We start from the raw sequence: 8,651 nt of genomic DNA, 5'->3' as shown, positions 1-8,651 counted from the left end.
AAGAAAGAAAGAAAGAAAGAAAGAAAGAAAGAAAGAAAGAAAGAAAGAAAGAAAGAAAGAAAGAAAGAAACCTTTAAAATGTATTCCCTTGCCCAGCATGGTAGTGCACAGCACTCAGGAGGCAGAGGTAGGTTGATCTCTGTGAGTTTGAGGCCAGCCTGGTCTACAGAGAAAATTCCAGGACAGACAGGGCTACCCTGTTTTGAAAAAACAATAAAACGAAATGAAACATTCCCTTCTGGTCTTTGGCTCTCAGTATTTTTGCCACAGTATGTATCTTTATATACTTTTTTGCATTTATTCTACTTGAATTTTGTTGGGCTTCCTGGAAGTCCAGCAGATTTTTTCTGTTGCTGTTGCTCTTTGTGCTGGGATTAAAGGCATGCGCCACCATGCCAAGCAACAATAAAACTTTTATGAAATCTTGTTATGTTCCTTTTGGTCTTATTGTGATGCAGGCTGGCCTGGAACTATGTGGCTCATGCTGACCTAGGATAAAACAAAACAACTCCTCTCTCCAGTGATATACTCTATTTGGTGTGACATTGTCCTTTGACAGTCCCTTTCCTCTTTAATCATAGCTCTTTGGCTCCTTAGTTATAACAGTGACTTTGAAGCCTGTGTCTGTCAAATATGACCTCTGCCCACTGACGCAGCCAGTCCCTGCTGCCTGCTTTTGTTTGTTTTTTGCTGTATGAGTCATATTTTCCTGTGTCTTTGCATGCCTTGTACTTTCTGTTGTTTTGGAGAAAGGGCGTTTTAGAGACTATACTGTGCTTGCCCTCCTATTTCAGGGGCATGTGATATCTGTCTGTTTATCTGTTTAGTGATGTCGGTAAAGGGAATCGAGTCCATCTCACCCCTTCAGTGCCTCTAACATTGCCACTCTTCCCACACTCATGTGTTCACAGTGAGTGTAGTGGATGTGCCCACAGTGACGGAAGGGGTATGCCCTCAGTGACGGGAGGGGTAGGCTCACAGTGATGGAAGGGGTATGTGATGGAAGGGGTATGCCCACAGTGACAGAAGGGATATACCCACAGTGACAGAAGCAGGGGATTTGCTTCCACAGTGACAGAAGCTGGGGATTTGCTTCCACCGTGATGGAAGGAGGAAGCACAACAGTGAGGGTTTTTAAAGGATTTTGTTGTTGTTATTGATTGTTTGATTGGTTGGTTGGTTTTGGTTTGTTGTTGTTTAGACAAATTCTTACTATATAGCCCTGACTGGTCTAGAACTTACCATGTAAACCAGGCTGTCCTCAAACTCACGGGGTTCTTCCTGCCTCTGCCTCCCTGAGTACTGAGCTTAAAAGCATAACACCACACCTGACTTGTTTTTTGTGACGCGATTTCGGTTTTTATGAAACGGAGCCTTATTCACATAGGCTAGCCTAGAACTCTGTGTTCGGCCAAGGTTGGCCTCGAATGTGCAGCAGTCCCCTGCCTTGGCCTCACAAATGCTGGGAGGTATTTTTTGCAGACTTTCATTTGACTTTGTCCTCGACCACATCCAGCTGTAAAAACCCACTCAATACTGTATGACTGCTCAGTCGTTTGGACTCCTTGGAAGGAATTGCTCCCTGAGCTGGTGTTCATATATTGTGAACTCCAACTGTTTACATTTCTGGAAATCCTCTGGCCTATAGATTAGCCCATAAGACCAGTAAAATTGTCAATCTCCCAATTGCCCCTCACCACAACCTCCAGGATGGCTCCACTTTCTCGGTTACTACTGTGGTTGTTTTTATTATCATTGTTATTTGCCTTGCTAGGGATTAAGCCCAGTGCCTTTCTCATCCTGGGAAAGTGCCCTACCATTGGGCGACACAACATCCCAGTCTGTCTATGGAAGGCAGGCTCCATGCTCTTACAAATGAAGTCCGCTCCTTTGGGAAACCGTTAGTCTTCTCCCTGCAGGACTGTGGAGATGGGGTTTCTGAGTGACGCTCTTGCTCTGTAAGACATGTGCTGACAGCTGGAGGGATTGTTCAGCGGTTAGAGCACTTGGTGCACAATCGTGAAGATAAGAATTCAGATCCCAGCACCCAAATAACAAGCGGAGATCCCTCAAACACCTGTAACTCCAGCTCCGAGGGATCTGATTCCGTACTCTGCCTCCTATGCGTGCCCAGACACAAATAAGAACTTGTCTTTCTAGAGTGCCCATTTTATGCATTCATGTGCGCACATGAACACATAACTAAAGACTGAAATATAAAATACTTTTTAAATGCTCTGGCGAAAGGAAGACTTGAGCAGCCTAAACTTGGCGTGGTGAGTTATAACTCAGTCAGTCCAGAGCAAGAAAGCAATCCTTCCGCCTCAGTCTCCTGAATACTGGGCGTACAGATGTGAGCCACCATGCCCAGCTTTCAATGAAAGCTGTATGTCCTTAGACCTAGCTCTCAGGACTGTATGTTGTGTTGAGTGGGCATTCCATGTGTGCATACACCCGTGTGCGTGCACAAAGGCCAGAGAAGGACAGGAGATGTGATACGCTCTATCATGCTTCACTTCTTTTTCCTTGAGACAGGATCTCTCACTGAACCTGGGCCTAGACCCTGTGGGCCTGTCACTATTCCCACAGCCACGACCCACTTTTTACGTGGGTGCTGGAGTCCACACTCAGGTCCTCCCGCTTCCACAGCAAGCACTCTTACCCACGAAGCTATCTCCCTAACTCTGGTAAATGTTTGTAGTTCTCCATCCGTCAGAGTCCTTTGGCTTCTGGACAGAGAATGGAATCAAAGATCCCAGATCTCAGGAAAGGCTGGAGCACTTTGGGGCGAGGCCAGGGTGTGGAAGTTTTCCACAGAGCGTTACAGTTGAGCTCTTTTAGACTGAGATCACTGGCGGCAGTGGAAACTCAGACGTTCCAAAGCCTATGGCAGCGATACCAGCCCAGGCCTGGCAAAGCCCAGGCCCAGCAGGCCAGAGGGCCTGTCTGGTAAGATGAGACCAGTGGGGGATAAAGGCAGCCATAGTGGAAGGCTGACAGTATCGTGTAGCTTGTGACCAGCCAGCATGTTTACTTGAACTCAGGGATTTATAAACCAGTGGGAGGGGTTTCAAGGGTGATTTACATGCGGTGGTACAGTACGTCATTTTCCATGCAGTGGTATGGTCCTATCACAAGAAGGAGAACACAGTACTTAATTATCCTATGGGCGGGAGAATCTCCATAGTTGAAGGTCACCGCTGAAGACTAAGAGCCTTAACAGAGTAGAGTATTTCTAGGAATTCCCAGATACTTGCTGGACTGCTTTTCTTATCAGGAAAGGGTCAGGCTGGTAATCTGCCCTAAGTGCTATGTGACACTCCTTACAAAATCTGGGTTCACCCAGATTAGGGGAGAGTTTTGGAACCTCCTTGAGAAAGGGAGTCCACCATCATTGACCGAGCACAAACAAATGGCATCCAGGGATGTCAGACTCCAACCTTATCCAGCAAAGCTCCACAAATTGTTGTTCTTTTCTCTTTCACTTGGGGCTAGTGCTGGGACTTAGGGTCCACCGCTCACCTTCCATGCATAAGACCCTGGGTTCAAGCCAGCACCATATAATGATAATAAACAGCCAACCATCTAGCTTGTAAAGAAGGGGAAAACTCAAGAAACAGAAGCAAGCCAATGGAAATACAGGAAATTAAATAAAAAGAAGGTCAGAAAATAAAGAACAGGCATGAAGCATGGCATAAAAGAGTATAGAAGTGCAGCTGGAGAAAGATGGTCTGGCAGCCAGAGCGCTTGCTGCTCTTCCGGAGGACCTGATTTGACTCTCAGCACCCACGTCAGGCTGCTCACAACTGCCTGGAACTTCAGCTCCAGGGGACCTGATGAGGCCTTTGTGGACTTGAGAACACGTAGCAGACACAGCATACATACACAGAAATAAAAGATAAAAGTAAATCTTAAATAAATAAATAGCCCTCTGGAGGCAGACAGACAGATCACTGTGAGTTCCAGGCCAGCTTGGTTTCCATAGTGAGTTCTGGGACAGCCAGGGCCCATCGATACAAACAAAACACAAACAAACAGCATCAAAAGAAGAGGAGGAGGAGGGCGTCAAGAAAGGCAGGATGTCTCAGCTGGTACAAGTGCTTGATGTGAAAACCTGATCACCTGAGTTCCATTCCCAGACACTGTGGCAGAGGAGAAAGCAAATGCCTGAAAGGTGTCCTCTGACCTCCACATACATGCCAAGGCACATGGATGCCTACACACTACACACATAATACACACACACACACACACACACAACAATAATAAGGGGGAAATATTTTGAAGAATATAAAAGGACTGTTTCCTTGAAAAGACTACTGACAGCTTCAGAAATAACTCCCAAATTTTACTGTTTGTTCTAGAGACTAAAACAAAACTAAACGGAACACTCCAACTTGTACTTCAACATCAAGGCATAGCATGTACTTAAAACTTTAACCTGTCATAACGGTACCACCTGCAGCAACCCGAGAACTGGGACATGGGATAGAGATGACCAGGAGTTTAATGTCATCCTGGTCTACACAGACCTTGTCCCCCACCAAAAAAATCAACAAAATAGTGCTAGGATGCATGTCTTTAGTCCCAGCGCATGGGGGAGAGGCAGGTGGATCTCTCCGCATTCAAGGGCAGCCTGGTCTACCTGGAGAACTCCAGGCCAGCCAAGGATACACAGTGAGCTCCTGGGGGGGGAAAAAAGTAAAAATAGAAAACCCGTGATCATCTTCATATCCAGAAAACTAGAAACAGAGTGAGAGAGGCCTCGTGAGAAAGATTCCTAACAGAAATCTTGAGCAGCTCGGAGCAGAATGAAAATGCAAGGACATTAAAGACTCACGAGGAAGGGCTGGGATATCGCTCAGCACAGAGCACTTCCTTCACAGACGTCAGGCTCCAATTCAGTCCCCAGTGCTGAATAACTTACTAAGAACATGAAGGCAGCAGGCCAGCGAAGGCCTTGGAGTTGAGCAGACTCCCTGCCCCACAGCCTGGCTGCTCCACTGCAGATTTGGCCCTTAACAGTGACCACTAAAGCAATCACTCAAGTGAGGAAAACGAAAACAACAAAAATGATAACATACACAAGGCAGAATAAAAGACAGACAACGCTCAGGGGACACGGAGGGGCAGGAAGCTGCTCGCTCCAGGATCTGTTTAACATTTCTCGCTGGCCGGCGGTCAAGAGCTTCAGCAGAACTAACAAAGGCAGGGAAGATTGCCCGCTAAGACAACACCCCTAATGCCCAAAGATGGCTCAACATGTGTTAAAGAGGAAGCGGGCTGCGGCTGCTCAACACCAGGGACTTTGCAGCCTGTGAGTTTATCGGCGCTTTCTCTTCTCCAAACTGGAACCGTGCACCTCAAAAGCCACCTTAAATTTTAATAAAGTTCCTTTTAAAACCACACTTATTTATTTATGTGTATGTGTGTGTGCATGCACAGGGGGAGGTCAGAGAACTCATGAGAGTCAGTTCTCTCCTTCTGTCATGTGGCTGCTGGGGACTGAACTCAGTCATCAGGTTTCGTGACACATGTCCTTTTCCACGGGGCTCACTTTTTTGGGGGGACAGGATCTCGTGTCCCAGAGTGGTCTCCAACTCCCTATGTAGCTGAGAATGGCTTTGCCCTTGTGACTTTCTACCTCCTGTACTTTCCAAGCACCAGGATTATTAGCATCTGCTGCTAAGTCCAGTTTTATAAAATGCTGGGAACTGAACTGGGGCTTTGTGTATGTTAGCCAAACACTGGAGCAACTGAGCTGCCTCTCCAGACCACAGAACAAACTTCTTCAGGGTACATATGAAGCCAACATACCAAGCAATTATTTTTAGCCAGCATGGGAGCACATGCCATTGATTCCAGCACTTGGAGGCCAGCCTGATCTACATAGGGTTCCAGGATACATTGAGAGGCCCTGCATCAAAAATATATTTTTAATTAAGTTAAAAACAATATGAATATATATTTGTTTTATTGTTTTAAATTGTCTCCTCTTCCCTTGGGAACTGTTGGCCATCAGCCCACCGGCTCAGGAGGAACAGAGGCGGAGTGCAGGGCTCGGAAGGCTTTGAGCAGCATGGAATGACATCAGGGACCAGCTGCAGGGAGGCGGATCAGCTCTGTTCCTGCGGTGAGAGGAATATACAGGCAAAGGGAAGCAGCCAAGAGGTAGATGATAGGTGCTGTCAGTGTGCTTCACGGTAAACAGTGCGGCCTGTCGAAGAGGCACACTACCTAATAATATGGGCAGCAGGGGGAGAACCTTCTACAGGAAGCTGTGTCAGAGGCTGCTTCTATGGCAAGCCAGGCCCTGTGGCTCAGGGACGTCCTCCGAGTAAGGACAGGCACGGAACAGGAACAGGAAGCCTTGCTGGGGGAAGGGAGTCCTCCATCTTGCGCCAAGCTCCGGAAGCTATCCGGGTGTGGAGGCTGCAACCTTCAGCAGCAGAGCCTCCACCATGTATGGATGTGCTTGTGTGTGTGTGTGCACCTGAATGTAGGTGCCCAACGAGGCTGTGGGGCTGGGTTACAGGCTGTTGTTAGCCATCCGCATGGCGCGGCTCATCATCACTGTAACCTCAGTTCCAAGGCTTCTGAAGCCCTCCTCTGCCCCCCACCCCCCACAAAGCACCTGCATATGTGTGGTAACATGCCCCCCCCACAGACACATACATACACAGAACCTAAAACAAATAAATACAACTAAAAATAAAGTCGATGCTATCCACAAACACAAGATATCACGACAAAAAAGTCTTTTTTAAAAATCTTGAAAAGCCGTGCCAGGCAGTGATGATGCAGGGCCGTAATTCCAGCACTCTGGAAGGCAGAGGCAGGGGGAATCTCTGTGAGTCTGAGGTCACCTTGGTCTACAAAGTGAGTACAGGACAGCCAAGGTTACACAGAGAAACCTTGTCTCAAAACACACAAAAAAACTATACAAAACAAAACAAAAAAAAATCTTGAAAAACCAAAAAAGAAAATCATTTTATTAGTGGGGCCTGGTGGTGTACACCTTTAATGCCAGCACTCAGAAGGCACAGGCAAGTGGATCTCTGAGTTCGAGGCCAGCTTGGTTTATAAAGAGAGTTCCAGGACAGCCAGGGCTACACAGAAAAACCCTGCTTCAAATAACAACAACTGTGTGTGTATAAATAATTTTATGTGTATGACTTGTTTTGCCTGTGTGATGGCTATTCTTGGTTGTCATCTTGACTATATTTGGAATGAAATATAGTTTAAAAATGGAAGGCACACTTGTGCTCCAGATCTTGAGGCAAGAAGACAACATGCCTTCGGTCCTGATCCTGAGGCTGGAAAACACAGGCTTTTGATCTAGATTGTGAAGTGGGGTGACACGTGCTTTTGGTCCAGATGGACACACGCCTTTAGTCCAGATCTGGAGGCACACCTTTGATCTGGGCCACGCCTTCTGCTGGAGCCTGTCTAAAGACTATGAAAGGAGGAAGGTTTGCCCACTTGCACTCTGCCAGCACATCCCTTGGAGCCTACTTCTTCAGGGTTCCAGTTCATTACAGAAGACCAGCTGAAACACTCAGCCTCGTGGGGCTGAGCAAATACTACAGTCTTGAACTTGCCATTCACACACAGCTAGCTATATTGGACTAGCTAAAAGTCATTCCAATAAATTTGTCTATGTGTGTGTATGTAACCAAACCCAGGTCCTCTGCAAGAGCAACAAGTGCTCTTAACCACTGAGCCAACCATTTAGCCCACAAGACAATGGCCTTATGGTAAAATTATAAAACTACATTAGAAGATATTTTATAGTAGAAGTGTATATATTGCTTTAAACACACACACTAGAGGGCTGGAGAGATGGAACAGTGTTAAGAGTGCTTGCTGTAGACAGGCAGAGCAGTGCATGCCTTTAATCCCAGCACTCAGGAGGGAGAGGCCAGCCTGGTCTGTAGATCGAGTTCCAGGACAGCCAGGGCTGTGACACAGAGAAAGCCCGTCTCGAAAAACAAAACAAAAAAGTGCTTGCTGCTCTTCCTGAAGACCTGAGTTCAGTTCTCGGCACTCACGTGGGTCAGCTCACAACTGCTGACCAGCTCCAAATCATCTGACCCCACTGAGAGAGAGAGAGACAGAAAGGAAGAAAAAAAAAATTCCAGGACTTTATTTTTGACTTTAGTATTTTAATGGAGTGTGGTGGATTTCTCTACAATTCTGTTCATATGACTGCAGAACCTGGAAACGCTGCTGTGGCTACTGGTGCAGAGTGCTGGACTTTTTGGTCGTTCTCTACAAATAAAAAAAGTACACACACACACACACACACACACACACACACACACACACACACACGATGCATGTATCAACAGTGAAAAAGTACCTCCCTTTACCGTACATTTAGAAGTGTTAACCTCATCTTCTCCCCTTTTGTACAGCGGCAGGGCGCTGCATTGAAAACGCAGGGTTTTGTCTAGGTTATTCGCGACGGAAGCACGGTTCCCGAGCGCAGCCGAGAAGCACCTTGCCGACACCTTTGGAACTCTGTGCTGCAGTCCCGACCCCACCCCTCAGTACCGGGAACACGTCGGTCATTTCTTCGTCCTTTACAGCCATCTGAAAACCCGTTTACCTAAGGTCCCGGGTGCGGAAGAACACGCCCGGGGCGAGCA

The 8,651-nt window shown here is 47.0% G+C and overlaps 1 long non-coding RNA gene across 1 annotated transcript in view; it reads left to right on the top strand.

Moving 5' to 3' along the window:
• The window catches only part of LOC129669276 (uncharacterized), a 6,602-nt gene extending 1,200 nt beyond the window's left edge, over nt 1-5,402 (top strand). Inside the window, exon 2 of the long non-coding RNA XR_008719012.1 lies at nt 4,365-5,402. This is a non-coding gene — a long non-coding RNA (uncharacterized LOC129669276). The remainder of the gene's footprint in view (nt 1-4,364) is intronic.
• The last annotated feature ends 3,249 nt before the right edge of the window (nt 5,403-8,651 follow it).

This window comes from Psammomys obesus, unplaced genomic scaffold (genome assembly GCF_907164565.1).
Source record: "Psammomys obesus unplaced genomic scaffold, mPsaObe1.curated_primary_1811, whole genome shotgun sequence".
Classification (NCBI taxonomy): Eukaryota; Metazoa; Chordata; class Mammalia; order Rodentia; family Muridae; genus Psammomys; species Psammomys obesus.
Note: the sequence above shows the minus strand (reverse complement) of the source record. Positions and strands in the feature narration are given on the sequence as shown.